Source organism: Falco biarmicus, chromosome 10, assembly GCF_023638135.1.
Source record: "Falco biarmicus isolate bFalBia1 chromosome 10, bFalBia1.pri, whole genome shotgun sequence".
In the NCBI taxonomy this organism is placed as follows: domain Eukaryota; kingdom Metazoa; phylum Chordata; class Aves; order Falconiformes; family Falconidae; genus Falco; species Falco biarmicus.
The window spans coordinates 4,742,784-4,757,657 of NC_079297.1; the positions used below are offsets into that span (position 1 = coordinate 4,742,784).

Genomic DNA, 14,874 nt, shown 5'->3' on the forward strand with positions numbered 1-14,874 from the left:
TTGCCTTCCATGCTGGTAGGGCCAACATAAGGGGAAGTAGGTGGGGAAATGCCACTCCTGTTCCTCTGCCAAAAGCAGAGGAGAACTCTGCTTTCTATCTTTAGCTTGGGGGAAGCAGCATTCCCTCCTGCTTCCCTTTCCTGCGCTGCTGTGGCAAGGGCTCCCCGGTGGTTCGGTCCGTTTCAGCTGGATGAAGGGAGGAGCCGGTGGCTGTTAGTCAGCTTGAAGACACTCAGTGCTTTTCCTTCTGCATGCCTGCCCTTGCACTGCTGAGTCTCAGGGCTTTTGCACCGCAGTGCCTGTAAAAAGAATCAGGCCAAGGGAAGTGTGCATAAACTTCAGACTTAAATTAAAAAAATCTGCCTTTGCAGAATGATTAAAAACAAGAGACCATTTAAAAAGCGTTCCCAGGATTCTGAAAGCATCAAGAACATTTTGGCGCCTCTGCTGTCCATAGTATCATGGTGTATTTCCTGAGTCCACTATGTGATGGCTTAGCTCCTGGCTAGATAATTAGCAGACAAATATCCCATAATGCAGAAACATCAAGTCATTATCAGACCCTGGAAGAAAAAAGTAAAATCAAACTAAATACAAAATAAAGCAATATCCTACAAACAAGTGATCTGCCTGTTACCATCCTTCTGCTGGAGGCATCTCCATTAAGTTCCAGTGACAGCAGATGAAAGGCAGGATGCAGAGAGGCCTCTAGGAAGACTTCATTGAGCCTGTGCTAAAGTTGCTTTGAACTACAATTACAAAGTCAATTAGAGAGTCATTTCAGCACTAATGAAACAATGAATGATTGATACTTAATGGTCTTAGCAGGCAACCTAGCCCCGTAAATACAGCTGAACAAAAAAAAGCAATTCCAAGTTGCAAGAAGTCAAAAATTTAGGGGAGTTGTTTATCTATAGATGTATGGGAACGCATGTACATCTTTCAAAATCCAAGCACTTCAGTTTAGGATTGCAAATGAATATCTTTGATGGGAGGTGAGCTCATACTCCCAGCCGTTTCTGTGTAACCCATCATGTGCTCAGGTTGGCAAATCTGGCACCAGATCCCAGGCTGGATTTGAAGCACTTCCCTGCGCAGATCAGGTGTCAGGTGGTCATTTCGCCTCTTTTCCAGGTAGCAATGTGCTTTGTGCAGGCGTAGGGGTGTAGGAAACATAAACCCAGGTGTATTATATATATTACAGATCTATAGACATCTATATGTGTATGTATTTATAAAGAAACATAACATTCTAGATGCCTCTGCCTTGAAGAGGTGGTAGGTCAATGCATTTCTCTGTTCGCTTTCCTGTGGCTTCTGTTGCTCTCCCTGGGTTTAAAAGCAATACTGATGTTACCCTCTCTGCAGCAGGAGGAGAATCCTGGGTGTGTGTAGGTGTGTGTGTGTTCAGACTAAATCCAGCTGCTGAGTTAGTGGTTTCTCAGCTTTGTCCAAACAGAAAATCTCAAATTTCAGTCCTCAGAGAAGACAAGTTTTCCCTTTGCCATGGCACAGCGGTGCGGAGCTGGGTGCTGCGGGGCACCCCAGGGTGAGCGAAGGCTGGTGCCCAGAGCTGATGCAACACAGAAGAATTAAAACAGCTGTAGGGAAAGTGTGCAGCACTAACCCTCTGAGCAAAAACTCTCCAGTGTGTGCTGTCCACACACAGATCCAGTTTAAAACTCCATGCTAGAGCAGAGCTGCTTGTGCGTTACAGTTGTCAGAGAGGTTTGATTAACAAAAGGAATTCCCTCAGTTTTCCTGTAATCCTAGCAAAATCTGATTGCAGCAAGGAAACCTTTTTTTGCAAGGAAGATGAAAGTTCTGGGATCTCCTTTCATTTCCAGTGAAAAATGCCGAAGATGCATTCATGGTGGCAGTTGCATCACTGTAAATGCAGGATGACTCCACCGGACAGGGTAAAGCTCTTACTTCTCACGCAGCCTGGGCTGGGCTCAACTTGTCCATGCAGCTTCTCCAGCATTTTTCTCTGCCAGTGGTTGCATGAAGATGCCAGGATCAGAGGCTGTTACCTGTGGCCCTGGATGCACACACAGGCACTGTCTGAAAGAGTTTGACCTACTCGTTTTAACCACACTTTATACTTCCCATCTAAAGATTTCAGTGTGCTTTAAAGGTACGTTCATGGTTCCTAACCACCTGTGAGGCCACTGCTTTCTTGAGGTCTTGGGTTCAGAAAAGTGACATGTCTGTGATCTGTGTGGGTACCATCACTGCCCACCCTGTGCTGTCTCCATCACTCCTGTGTCCTGTATCTCATTCCTCTGTGCAATTACGTGGAAAAGTGCAATTTAACTGCAAAAAATAACAGTGCATAGAGTGATTGGCCAGATTGAAACATTTACTTAAGGCCATTTTCTTATAGCATCCTTTCACTCGCCACAAGACCTTTTTTTGTTTTAATCCAGGCATATGAGGGCTGCATCTTACAGATGTTACAGGCTTAAGCTGCCCTGAGAACACATCACCTTCCTTTCTCCCGGGACCCATAAGCCGGGTTTTTCTCATAATGCGTTTGGTCTGTCTCTAGACAGGCTGCTGTAAAATGATTGCTGAACCCATCTCCAGTTCACTCCTGCTAATTAAACACCTCTGGTTCAGTGCTTGCTTGCTCTTTTTTTTTTTTTCTTTTCTTTTTTTTTTCTTTTTTGGTTAGTTCCAGGAGGATATTATTTTTAGCTCCGGAGGGTTAAAGGGGAAGGGAATTGTGCCAGAATCAGGTTGTTAGGGGACGGGGAGAGAGGAAAAAATGCTGGGAGTGGGGGGAGATCTGCAATGATTAAAATTCCATCTAATAATAAGACAGAAAGCTCTGGTGCATGGGCCCAGCCTAAATTAAGCTCCTGAATTAGAAGTGCTTTCCAAAATTCCTCTCTAGACAATTTAATTAGGCGACAGGTATTTCCGGAGTCACACGGTGGTTCCACTTGGCAGTAAATAAAGACTCCAAGAATTTTTACCCTAGAATCCAATGAAGAAAACAAAACAAAACCTTCAGCAGGAGACAGAGCGGCTGTTGTGAAATTGGCCCGGCTCCGCGCACGGCGGGCATGCTCTGCCTGCTCTGCCTGCAGCCGTCTGCCCCCTCTCTCCCCGTCTCACCCCCTGCCCGACACGGGTAATAAATGGTGTACCAGCACAATCCCGATTAGGGGGCCAGGAGGTTAATCTCTAGGTCGCTATCTGATAAAGTCCATATCCAGGCCCTGTACTCCGCAGCCTATTCATAACGTTGGGGCTTACTATTATTTAGTGTCGCTGCTGGATTGAGGTGTGCGGTCTGCAGTCCTGGCACAAACGATGCGATCCATCTCAGTCAGCTTTGCTCTTTTCTTGCACTGTGCATCCCCTCACCCCCCTCCCGCCCTGGTGCAGTGATTAAGGATGCAGGATCCCCAGCCCCTCACTGACAACGCTGAGCATGAGGAGGGGGGATGTTGTCATGTTAGACAGCCTGAAGGAGGGGAGAAAGGGGGACTTGAACCAAGAGAAAGCCCTTTTGCTTCCCCAAACAAACAAACCCTTTATTCCTCATATATAATTAATAAATAATATTTTGTTTAAAATAAATTATTTCCTTTCATGGTGTAAATGATCTTTGTAACCCATGAAAGCAAGACTTATAACTCTCCCTCCAAAAAATCTACCCAGACATTGCCATGCTGCAGATGCATCATGACACAGCAAAGGAGATGCATGACTTTAACCTGAAGGGTATCACTGGTTTTATTTCAGACACAAGGACAAGTATAACAACGTAAGCCGTGTACTGATAGGCAAAATGGGAATTTCCAGAATTCCCAGAAAATATTCCTTCCAGCCACACTGATTTTTGTCATCGTCTTCTTTCTGCCAGCTGGTCTAGTACTAATTCTTCCTTAATTCCACTCCCAAACATCAGATGCTGCCTTAACCTTGTCTTGGAAACACTGCATGTGTGAAAATTTTCTTTAGATTTTCTTGGGATGAAAAAGAAAAAAATTAAAAACAAGAGTTATCAACAGTGTCCAAGTCGTAGGCACCCAGCTCCCATGGAATATCAGTCTGTGTGACATCATTAAGTGACTTCAGAAGTCCCAGCTGGAGAGCAATGCCTTCACCGGTAGCTTTTCCAATATCGAGGGCTGGGTGGACAGACAGGCTAAGCTACCCTAAATTCAAATTAAGCACCCAGAATGAATGAAAATTTGGAAAATACTTAAGGATTTTTAGTGTATGAGAGTCAACTCAATGCTCATGGGAAGACTGCTTGTGTCTTCTGTGGATGTTCTAACCTTTAGCAAACATGGTCTCTAGTACCTACCAGCTATTGCCAGGAAGAATTGCCTAATGCTTCAGGAAATGGCATGGGTTTGCATTCCTTCAGCCAGGCATCCTGGCCTCTGAGCATCCTCCACATTCCCTCTTGAGTGGGTGTCTGAGTGTCCAGGTTAGGAGGATGTTGGGATAAAGCATCACATTTTGCACCAGGCTGGAAGAATGGAGGGTGTTTAAATTCATTCTTGTTCATAGAGAACTTTGAAATTATTCAGATATATCTGTGTTCTGATTTAACATATGTAATGATTTCATTTAAATCTGAAGGGATTCTTCTAGCTACAAGAGTTGTTACCCCATGTTAGTTAAATATCCATTGATTTCTAAAACAAAGGAAAACACTCATGCTTATTGAGATTTTTACTGTGATGGTCAATATAACATAGATCTATTCTATGGTTTAATCCTCTGCAAATTTGCATTTAATAAAAGGCAGTTAATATATAGCAAAATATTAATTAAGAAAATGTAATCAGATGGCAAAAGAATCATTTGAAATGGCAAAAAGATGAATTGATGGTTAGTTTAAAATCAGACTGGACAAAGCTCTCGCCGCTGAATTCAAATGCTCTTTGATTGAGCAGTTCCAGTTCCATGTGTCTGTGCAGAAAACCACTTTGTGCTGCTAGTGGGGTGCTGTGGGGACCCTGATAGATGGTGCTGCTATGGGATGAAGCTTATTTTGTGGTGATAGAACAAGCTGCAGCTTGGCCCCTAGTCCTCCCAGTGCTTTGTATGCGGGTAGTTCATCTGTCACATTAAGGGGGTCTCTACCCCAAGTCTGATAGCCAAGAACAATCATTCTTATTGAACTTGATTTTCTTCTGTAAGTCTGCCCTGCAGAAATTAATGTATGTAGGCTTTCTCTGAGGCCTTTTGTGCATCCAAAACTAATATCAAATTAGAGGTTAATTGTAAAATAACATTAGGAACATCAAGTCCTTTTCATGTGATAGAGATTTTTTTCCTCTTTGGCCAATACATAATTGGAAATACTAAAAGAAGAAATTTATTTTTAATCTAACTTGTTTTTTATTTATTCCACAAGGGAAACATTGAGTTCTCATGTATTTATACAGCTAAGACCTTTTAAAGTACTATTTGGAACAATTACTAAGTCTAAGAGTCAAGGCTGGAAAGCATTAGCCCAGAAACTCTGTTTAATATGGACTTGATGATATGTGCTATAAAATCATTGCCTGTAAAAAAAAAAAAAAAAAAAAAAAAAAAAAGAAAAGAAGAAAAAACCCCTCTCAGCGTTCACTTATTACCTGAATTACATCTTCACTTCCCCCATATTCACCATATGCACTGCTCTTCCTCCAAGTGTTGGGTTTCCCATGGTGCTGCCAATCTGGAAAGCAAAATTTTAAGGCATGTAAAAAACAATGAATCCTGCCCATTAATTGTTTATTTTTTTCATTTGGTTCTTGCCTAGCACGACATCTTCCATCTGAGAAAGCCATTAGCACTGGGAAGACGGGCACTGAATAAGCGTTTTGCTGGAAATGGGACATGTTTGCTTTCTTTGGAAGGCAAAAGTAGTGGAAGAAATAGAATTTGACAATAGGGTGAAACTGCAAAAAAATAAGGGTGGGAGGTGGACTTATAAAAGCAAGCACGTGTTTCTTGCCATAAAGACTTCCACTTGGATTTTCATGCATAAGCACACCCCTACTTCTTAACAGCTGTTTTGAAATAACTCTGTGCTGGTAATAATGCTATGGATTCACAGTCTCTGAGCTTTTTTCCATATGACTCTATCATATTGTTTGTGTTGCTAAATTTAGCTTTAATGTAAAGTTAGGAACAGTCCTGCAGTGAGCAGAAGGCCCCAGAGGCTCTCGTGTGCAGGCAGGTGATGTGCGGCTTGTCCTGCACAGCCCTGCCAGAGCCCCTCAGCCTTTCTCTTCCATGCTTTTCCCAATATTTCAACTTAATCCTGGTCCCGTATTTCAGATTAGGCCAGAATCACATCTGCTTAGACCTTGGTGATGCTGCAAAAGATGAAACAACACTGCAGACTTCATTCAGATACAGGTTTGATTTGCATCATCTGTACTCATGCTCCTTCCCGGCACTGTGCTATGCAAATATTTGAGGCAATCTACCTTCACTTGCACAGAACCTGGAAACGATGAACTTCAAGTGGCTGCATTCAAAAGTCACTCGGGTTACCCTCTTTTTGGCAGAGCCTCAGGAGACGAAAGCCTGGAATAAATTGCCTTTCAGTCAGGGCCTGGGCAAGGAGGATTTGGGGACCTTTTTCTTATATTGTGTCCAGTCCCAAAAACAGTACTGGAAGGAAGCTCATGAGATTGTCCAGACTGGTCACAAAGAGAGATTAATTCAGTGGGTGTCTTTCCCTACAGATGGGAATTTGACATGTTTGTAACAGTCCCCAGCACTGGAGATGCAGCACCTAAACATTTCCATGTGCTGCAGGACAGGGTTGCCCCATCCCTCCCGTGACCTCAGGTGGACACTCATGTCTGACTTTTTGGAACTGGACACAGACTGTGGGCACAGCCCTGGGGGAATGGGTGGGGTGTAAAATTCCTCAGCTCAGGATGAGCGCTGAGATGACACTTTGTCTCAGTCTCTCCTTCAGTCACAATTTTTGTGTTCTTTTTTTTTTTTTTTCCACCAGGAGGTAAAAAATTTACTGTTGGCTTATAATAACAGCAAAGCAGAATCCTTTCCACTGCAGCTGAGAACATGCTGGTCAGACAGCACAAAGGTAAATCCAAGATTTTGCCATACCCTGTGTGTTCCTTCGCTTATGCTCAGTTTCCATTCTCCATTTATTAAAGATTCAGAACTAGTTAGGACATGCACAGATAAAAGGGGCTTTCTGGCTCTCTGGTATAAGTCTCTGTCTGAGATAGGCAAGCAAAGAAAGTTAAATATAACCTTTGCACCCAGCCAGCGAATCTCAGGAGGGCTGATTTTTCTTCTAGGATGCGCCAAGTTTAAAACTCCCTTAACCTGTTTATCAGATCCTACTCCCTTAGTATCCATAGCCCTGGTGTATTCTGATTTTCCTCCTGACTCACAAGATCTATAGCTGTCACTTGGAGAGGAGAAATGATGCTGTGTGATCCATGTGACCAAGTCATTAGCTAAATCAGACTATATTTTGAATACTGAACAGCGTGTCCTCCCACAGAATTGTTTATAATCAGTCAATATTATTTATTTTTAAAAGGGCAAAAGATGCCATTCAGTAAATTTGAATAAGAAATAGATTTGGAGAAACTGTAATCAGCCCGTGAACATTTTGCAAGCAAAGAAAAAAAAAAAAAAGAAACGGGCTAAATTAATTGATTAAAATTTTTGCCGCAAGTGCCTCTCTCTTTCTGACCCTCTTCAGTCCCTTCAGTATTTTGGCAGCATACCTCAAACCTAACCTGGATCAAACTCTGCCATCCCAACCAGAGCTCTTTCTTTAGTGGGGATTGCCAGTCATACTCCATTAGGTGATGGGTTTGCATTGTCGGCCAATGATCATTAAGGGAGCAGGCTGATAACATAAATCTCATTTTCACTTGCAAACAAAGTCAGGTCTTTAGGTGCAATAGAAACTGATGGATTTGCTCTTTGCCTTGCTTTTTTTTGGCTTCCCACCCCCCAGGCAGCGATACAGATTTCAGGAAGGTGTTTACCACACACAGTAAGTCTCTAGATTTCCACCTACTGAAGAAGGTGCAAGTAACATCTGATCAGCTGTAGCTTCACATCCAGGGATGACCCTGCTACACAGGGAGACTCTTGAGGATAATAACAGATGGGGGCTTCCAACTGAACCAGAATAGCACTAAAGGTTGGAAGACTTGTTGATCTCAGCATGGAACCTCCCACACTGCAAAGCATTCACCAAGATGCTCACCAGACTGAAGCGTACGTGCCAGAGGCCTCATCCACTGAAATAGCTTCCTGATCCTTCCATGCTTTTGAACTCAGCTTAACTGCCAGGAATCCCCAGGAAGGAAGGAAGGAAGGAAAGAAGAATATCCTCTTGCTCCTCCATACCCCCTCATATTACAACTCAGCGCTTTGCTTTGATGCTTTGCTCTAAGAAATCCTTGGCCCGCAGCTAAAAGGTATCAGGAGGCAGTCATGGCAATCATGGCACTCGTTCTCCTTTTCAGCTCTGCTGGATGAGGAGGTTCTGGAGCTTTCTGATTCCTGCCTCCTGAGACTGGAAGCTAAAATTTCCAGTATCAGAGTACCTGGCCACTGCAGCAAGGAGCTGAACTGTGCAAAAGCCAGTGCTAGCACAGCAGTCTGTGCTCATGCCACCTTCTTTGGTCCATAGACCCTAAGGACTCAGCACACGTGCGAACGGACTTTGCATAACTGCCTATTGGATGGTGGAGGTAGGAGGAACTGTGTGGAGAAAAAGATTAAAAAGAAAATGTTGAAAGGAGTATGATGCTGGCGTTTTATGACCCCAACATCTGCACGCAAAGCGCAGCAGCAACATTGCTATAAAGTGAAGGAACAAAGCAACATCTGACATGGCTTATACCCAGGGTGGAGGGAAGCTGCTGGGGAAGGTGGAGAGAGGAGGGTAAATCCAGAACTTCAAATGCAAAATGAAGAATGAGGCTGGTTCACGCAGACAGGGTGCACTGTAACTGCTTTCTACTTACCTCCTGCTCTCCGTGGTGCGCAGGGAAGAGAGCAGCAGTGAGCCTGCCGTAATCTGCAGGGGTGGTTTGATTTGGTTCATTGAGCTGGAGAACCTCAGAAAGAGTGAATTATGGGCAGTTTTGTGTAAACCACTTCAGGTGAAGAAGGAGGCAGTTGTGATTGATGCCAAGAACTTACTGAGCTGAGGTGAAAAGTGTATGCCTATTCCAATGTAGCGTGACATATAAGCCCTTCCAGTTACAAGGTGCTACCTAGCATAACCCTAACACAAGGGTTGCCTTTTCGTAACGCTAACCTGTGATGATGAAGGTTTCAGCCTGATGTAAAGTCTTGTACTTGAATTTTTCATTCTTTTTTCCAGCAGGGCTCTGTTCCTCATTCTTAGGATGCAAATATTGGTAAAAAACTGTAGTCTATCTTCATCTTGGTGCAGGTTTGGCGTTTGGTGCAAAAGACTGTTCAGCAAGACTTTTCCACATTATGCTTCCTCCAAAACCATCTACACCTACCACCAAGCACGTGAGCAGTCCCACTGGCCGGTACAGCTGTGCTTTCCAGGTCCTTCCCCAGCTCCTGAGCTACAGGCAGAGGTAGGTCACCCTTCAGCCAGGACAACACTCAGGCGTTCCCAGTAGTACTCTTCCACGGGGAAGAAAACTAACAGAGTTTGGTGGAGAAAACAACATGCCCAGAAAAGGAACCTGCCCTTTTCTTTACAAGCAAGCTGTAGATTTGTTTCATCAGCGTAACACAAAAGCAGCTGACATTGAGAATTTAGATACCCAGACCAAGGGGCAGAGGATACTAGTGCAGAGGAGGAAGGGTTCGCAGAGGCAGAGCTGTAAGCTACATTAGCAGAGCATGCTGCAACATATACTTTCTTCCTATCGGGTTACTGTTTCCCAAATAGTAAGTTTTCCTTCTAGCATGTCATTTGAAATCTAAAGACTGTAATATGGAAGGTTACAAAAGAGTATAGAGAAAAATATAGAACTACCTCATGGGCATCCCTACACAAGGCATTCTAGTTAACTGTGATTAGGTAACGAATTCAGTGTGGTATATGCTGAATTCTCAATTTTACAGACTTCTGTTAACCCATGGGAGAGACAAATGTCTCAACACGCTTTAGCAATGAATCTGAAAGATGAAATTCAGCTCCAGCCTGGAGTGCAGAAGTCAAATTCCCTTGGATGTCAAGCCTCCTCTGCAGATGCAGCTTCTAGCACCACTTTCAGACATACCTAAAAAAACCCCAAATGATTTAAACAATTAGATATTTCTCCCTCTTGAACAAAACTTGCTTTGTCTTTGATGCAAATAGAGATTCACTTCCTCAAGTGTGCTGTGTTTACACTTTTAATGACAATAACTCAGCTTTCACAAGACACTGATTCACAAGCCTGGCTCAGTGGTCTCCTAAATAAATGCCTAACATGCCTGGGAATTATAATTCTTCCATCAACTTCCCAGTATAAACTGGGAGAAGCACAGTTATAAAACAAGCAACCTGTCATCGTGTTATTTTCTGACAGGTAACATTTCTTATGACAACTGGTAGAATTTTTAGTCTTTCTTTGAATTGTTATTACAATATAAATATCTGACCAATGATATCACATATTGTTTATTGATCTGAAAGCATATGGGTGTTTTAGAGACATACTGAACTATATTTGCCCATGTAGCAGTGATAGGCAACATAACGAGGTTTTTTTCTGTAAGTCTTTTTGTTCAAGCTTCTTCCACTTTCATTTTGCCACTTTCCTGTTTATTTCTTTTGTAGATATAAATGCAGTTGGCATCAGCCAAGCTCTCCTCATGGTGATGTACAGAACAATCAAGTCACATTTATTCCTGACAGGACTGAACCAGTAGGCAGAAAGAAGCTTCATCTCTGTTCGTTTGAGGATGTTATCCCAGGGAAGGCAGTTCTAGATTGCAGGGAAATTTGCTTTGGGGTAAGTAAGTCGATAAACAAAATTGGGTTCTGTTGCTTCTCCAGACCTTTTTTTGTCCCTTATGCTTGCCTCACTGATACTCAAATATTAATTTTCACTGTGTTGATGGCCAGGGTGTCTGCCACTCCTATCAGTCATGAAGACTTGTGCACCCGCACAAGCAATACTGTAACAGCAAAGCCTTTGAGTACAGAATATTAAAACATGGATTTTCACTCCTTTACAAAGGCAGCTATAGTAATCATGCACAAAATTAAGCATGTCATAAATTAAGACGGCTATTGGATATCAATGCCTCTTTTAAAAGTGTATCTGTCCCCAAAAGGGGAAAATCTACTTATTTGATCTCGTGATATTTCCATTGTATTCTGTAGAGCAGCGCTGGTGGAATTCATGCATATGATTAAAATCAGCTTCAGTGGCAAAGTATTTAATATAAGTAGTGTTTCTAAAACAAGAATTGTCCTTAAGGAAAGAAAGAAAAAAGCCCAAAACATTCTACCATAACAATCAAGGTAAAAGAACTTTTCTTTATATTTAATCCAGAGATTTTGAATACGTGAATGTGTGAACGGACGACAAAAGCCCCTCACAGATTAATCAACGCTAGAGGTCATGCCAGAAGTTATTGGAAAGGTAATTTTTTCTAGAGATGTAATATCGTTTTGAATTTGACCTATGGCTTCTCAGTTGTTACCCATGACCCCAAATAATCCAACTTCAGCTTCTTGAAGGCTATTAGGAGTTGAAGGTCGTGCCATATGCTTCCACATTTCCAAGGTAAAGTGTTAGGCCAAATTATAGGCCACTCGGAAAATCTGTAGAAAATAACCGGGTGAACAAAACATTTCTTTATGTTTCCCATCTAATAGGATGTGATTTAAGATTAACCTGTGGTTGAACAAGCCTCTAGCAGATTCTGCTCCCTTATTTTTTGCTGAAGAGAAGGAAGAGATTATAATTAGCTACTAAATATTATAATTTTTAAAAGTCAGATTTTTTTTATTAAAGAAAAGCTTTTTTACCACTAAAAAACCTATGACCTTTGCTCATACAAATGCTCAGATTCTTGTATTTTTCCTGTTATTTAGGAAAAAGGTGTGAGATTCACTTTTTCCAAACTTTGACTGTCGATACCTAAACTGCAAATGTCTGAACACCTCCATAGGAGCTGGTCGTGTACCTTCTCCTACGGATTATGGAGAATAGTCAACAGTTTCAAAGCACAATTCATCACATCTTGATTGCTTGGCAAAAAATGGTCATTAATCATGATCTAGAAACCCCTGCTTCCCTCCATTGACTCAACCATAAATGAATCGGGGTGACTGGATCATACACAGTTGTCCGCACTGGAGTTGTCTGGAGCCAGGTGACATGAATCCCTCCCTGGGTTTCTAAAGAGATCCATGCCAAAGACACATCTCTTCTCCAGAGGAAGCTAATTCAAAGTTTGGTGAAATTCATATTTCCCTCAGCTTCTGAGGGAAGTCTGCGACAGGAAGATTGTTGATTGCTTGCTTGCTTTCTCTCCTCTCTTAAATGTATATATTGTGGCTCTCTTCAGCAATTTATTAGTGAAGACGTTAGCCTCTTCTGAGCATTTGCTGCCTTGGTGATCTAATAATTTACATAATAATTTCCTTTCTAAAGAACACTGAAGAATATCTGCCTTGAATGGTCATGGCAAATTGCAGGAGTTGGCAATGGGACTTTCAAGCTTGTAGTTCTGAAGATCCTTGTTGCAAATCTGCATCCACTAGAGCTGAGGCCAGGTGGGTCAGGCAGGAGCCGTACTGTGTCACACTCCAGTTCCTTGTTGTTGTGAACCCAGAGTGATTCCATGAGCAGAACATCCACCAGCAGTTACTTCGGTGTGCCCGAGGGCCCGATTTAGCATCTATGTAAGCACAAGTATTTGCTGTTTTTCAAGTAAGTTTCAACTAGGTGAGACTGGACCATCTTGTTGGGAGTGACTGAAGCACAGAAAAATAATCAGGACCTTCAAAATGGACTTAACAATTTAGTATACAGTTAAACAAAAAGTTGGAAAACTAAAATGTCTTTTCTAAAAGCAACATTCCCCAGAAGGTCTCAGAAATACATGCATTCAAAATTGCTACGTTTTCAAAATCTTAAACATTATAGCCTTTGAATGCTGCTTTCTGTTCACTGGGATTTATCAAAACAGTTCCATTTCTTCCACATTCTCCATTCATTTAACTCCTCTTATCCCACTTCCCAAAAGCCCAGATACTCAGTTTAACAAAAGCAACTATTACTTCCATCTATTTCTCCTCCAGGCAAGACCCTTCAACTTCAACACCGCTCTTTGTGCAACTCCACTGTTGGTAACCAAGAATGCACACGAGGTGAAACTGTGCCTGTCCTTCCATGTGACTTCTGACAAACTGAGACAAGTGAAGGGAGATGTGAAACTTTAAGGAAAGGGGAAAATGGGAGGCAGTTCAAATGCTGAATGAGTGGGTCATGTTGCCTCATTCTTGCTCATTTGTTACCATCTGATGACTCAGCATCACAAGGGGAATAGTGACTCTGCAATTCTTGTAAACCCTGTGTAATAATTCCTTCCACATATCAAAAGGTGGTAGTGGGGGGTTCTTCTAAAACAGCTAAAACTAGTTTGACATGTAACTTTACATCCTGCTTACATGTTGTGCACAGTTTGTGTTTTTCTCCTACAATGTGGAATGCTAGAATATACCAAAATGTGGACATCTTTTTTTCTGGATGCAAAAACAAAAAAAACATGCAAAAATTAATTCTTTACCTCAAAGATTTTGCACTGTAAGACGGACAAATGCAACAAGCCACACCATGCTGAGGAATAGCTTTGTGTTGTGTTGCTAGAAGCTTTTTTTTTCCATAGAGAAAAACTGAACACTGCTGGGGAAGTCAAGCCAGTTAAAATATATGGTGCAGATCTCACATGATGACTGTGACGGTTTCTTGTAACTCTTGCTAGCACAGAGAGCACAGTCAGCAGAAATGGTGTACAAACAGAATACCCTTACCCTCAGCTTTGAAGCTGAACAACCTCTGAAATGCATTACTCTTTGTGCCTTATGAAAACTTCTTTTATTCTAATACTAGTTTTTATCATTTCTAGCAATATGGTCTGTAAGATGTGTCTGATACAGAGCTTGGAAAAGTTGCAGGCTTCCATTGGGAGGCAGCTTGGAGTATGTGCTTCTGCACATGCATCGTGGGCAATGCTGCTATCGAACAACATATCTCTGCAGAGACGTTTTCAAGTCATTTGAAGCCCAAAAGTTCAATAACAGGAGATCCCCTAAAGCAGATGCAAGTAATGTACTGTAAGCTGTTCCATCAGCTCCTGAAACTTATTTTTTTTTATTACAGCCTGCTTCTCTCTGAAGGACTTGGCATTTCTCTGTGTAAAATTCTTTCTTTCACACACACCATATGAACTCCCACAGGAACATACGTCTGTTCTCTTCTAAGACACATTCTTCTCCTGTGGGCTTCTGACCCACCAAACTAGGAAACTAAAGGTGGTCCTTTCATAGAAGGATAATACATCTGAGCTAATATGTTTTTGAGCAAAAAAGAGGATAAGTGGGAACTTTTACTTCTGCAGAAAATAAAAAGAGCTCCCTCAAGCAACATTGCACTGGAATAGGAAGAGAAGATTCTTCTACCCTGATCCCTCAGGTGCTTTCGCAGTTAGTCTCCATTTGCTGCCACATTTCCCTTCAGAAGGTGTCCTACCTTGCCTTGGTTACAAGATAAAATAGGATGTCTAGCGGTTGTGTCCTGTTTCTGCAGATGTGCCTGCAGTATTCAAGGCCTCATGTTTAATTTGAGTTCAAATCCCTGAGTGGAAAGAACAAGGTTGGGACCCCATAGGAAGTTATTTTGCTTAATTAGTCCTGTG

General features: G+C 42.2%; 1 long non-coding RNA gene across 1 annotated transcript; it reads left to right on the forward strand.

Annotated features, from left to right (window-relative positions):
• The first annotated feature begins 10,794 nt into the window (after window positions 1–10,794).
• LOC130156464 (uncharacterized) lies at window positions 10,795–13,745 on the forward strand. Its single transcript, XR_008824432.1, has 3 exons — window positions 10,795–10,955; window positions 11,502–11,591; window positions 13,259–13,745. It is a non-coding gene; the product is annotated as an uncharacterized LOC130156464 (long non-coding RNA).
• The last annotated feature ends 1,129 nt before the right edge of the window (window positions 13,746–14,874 follow it).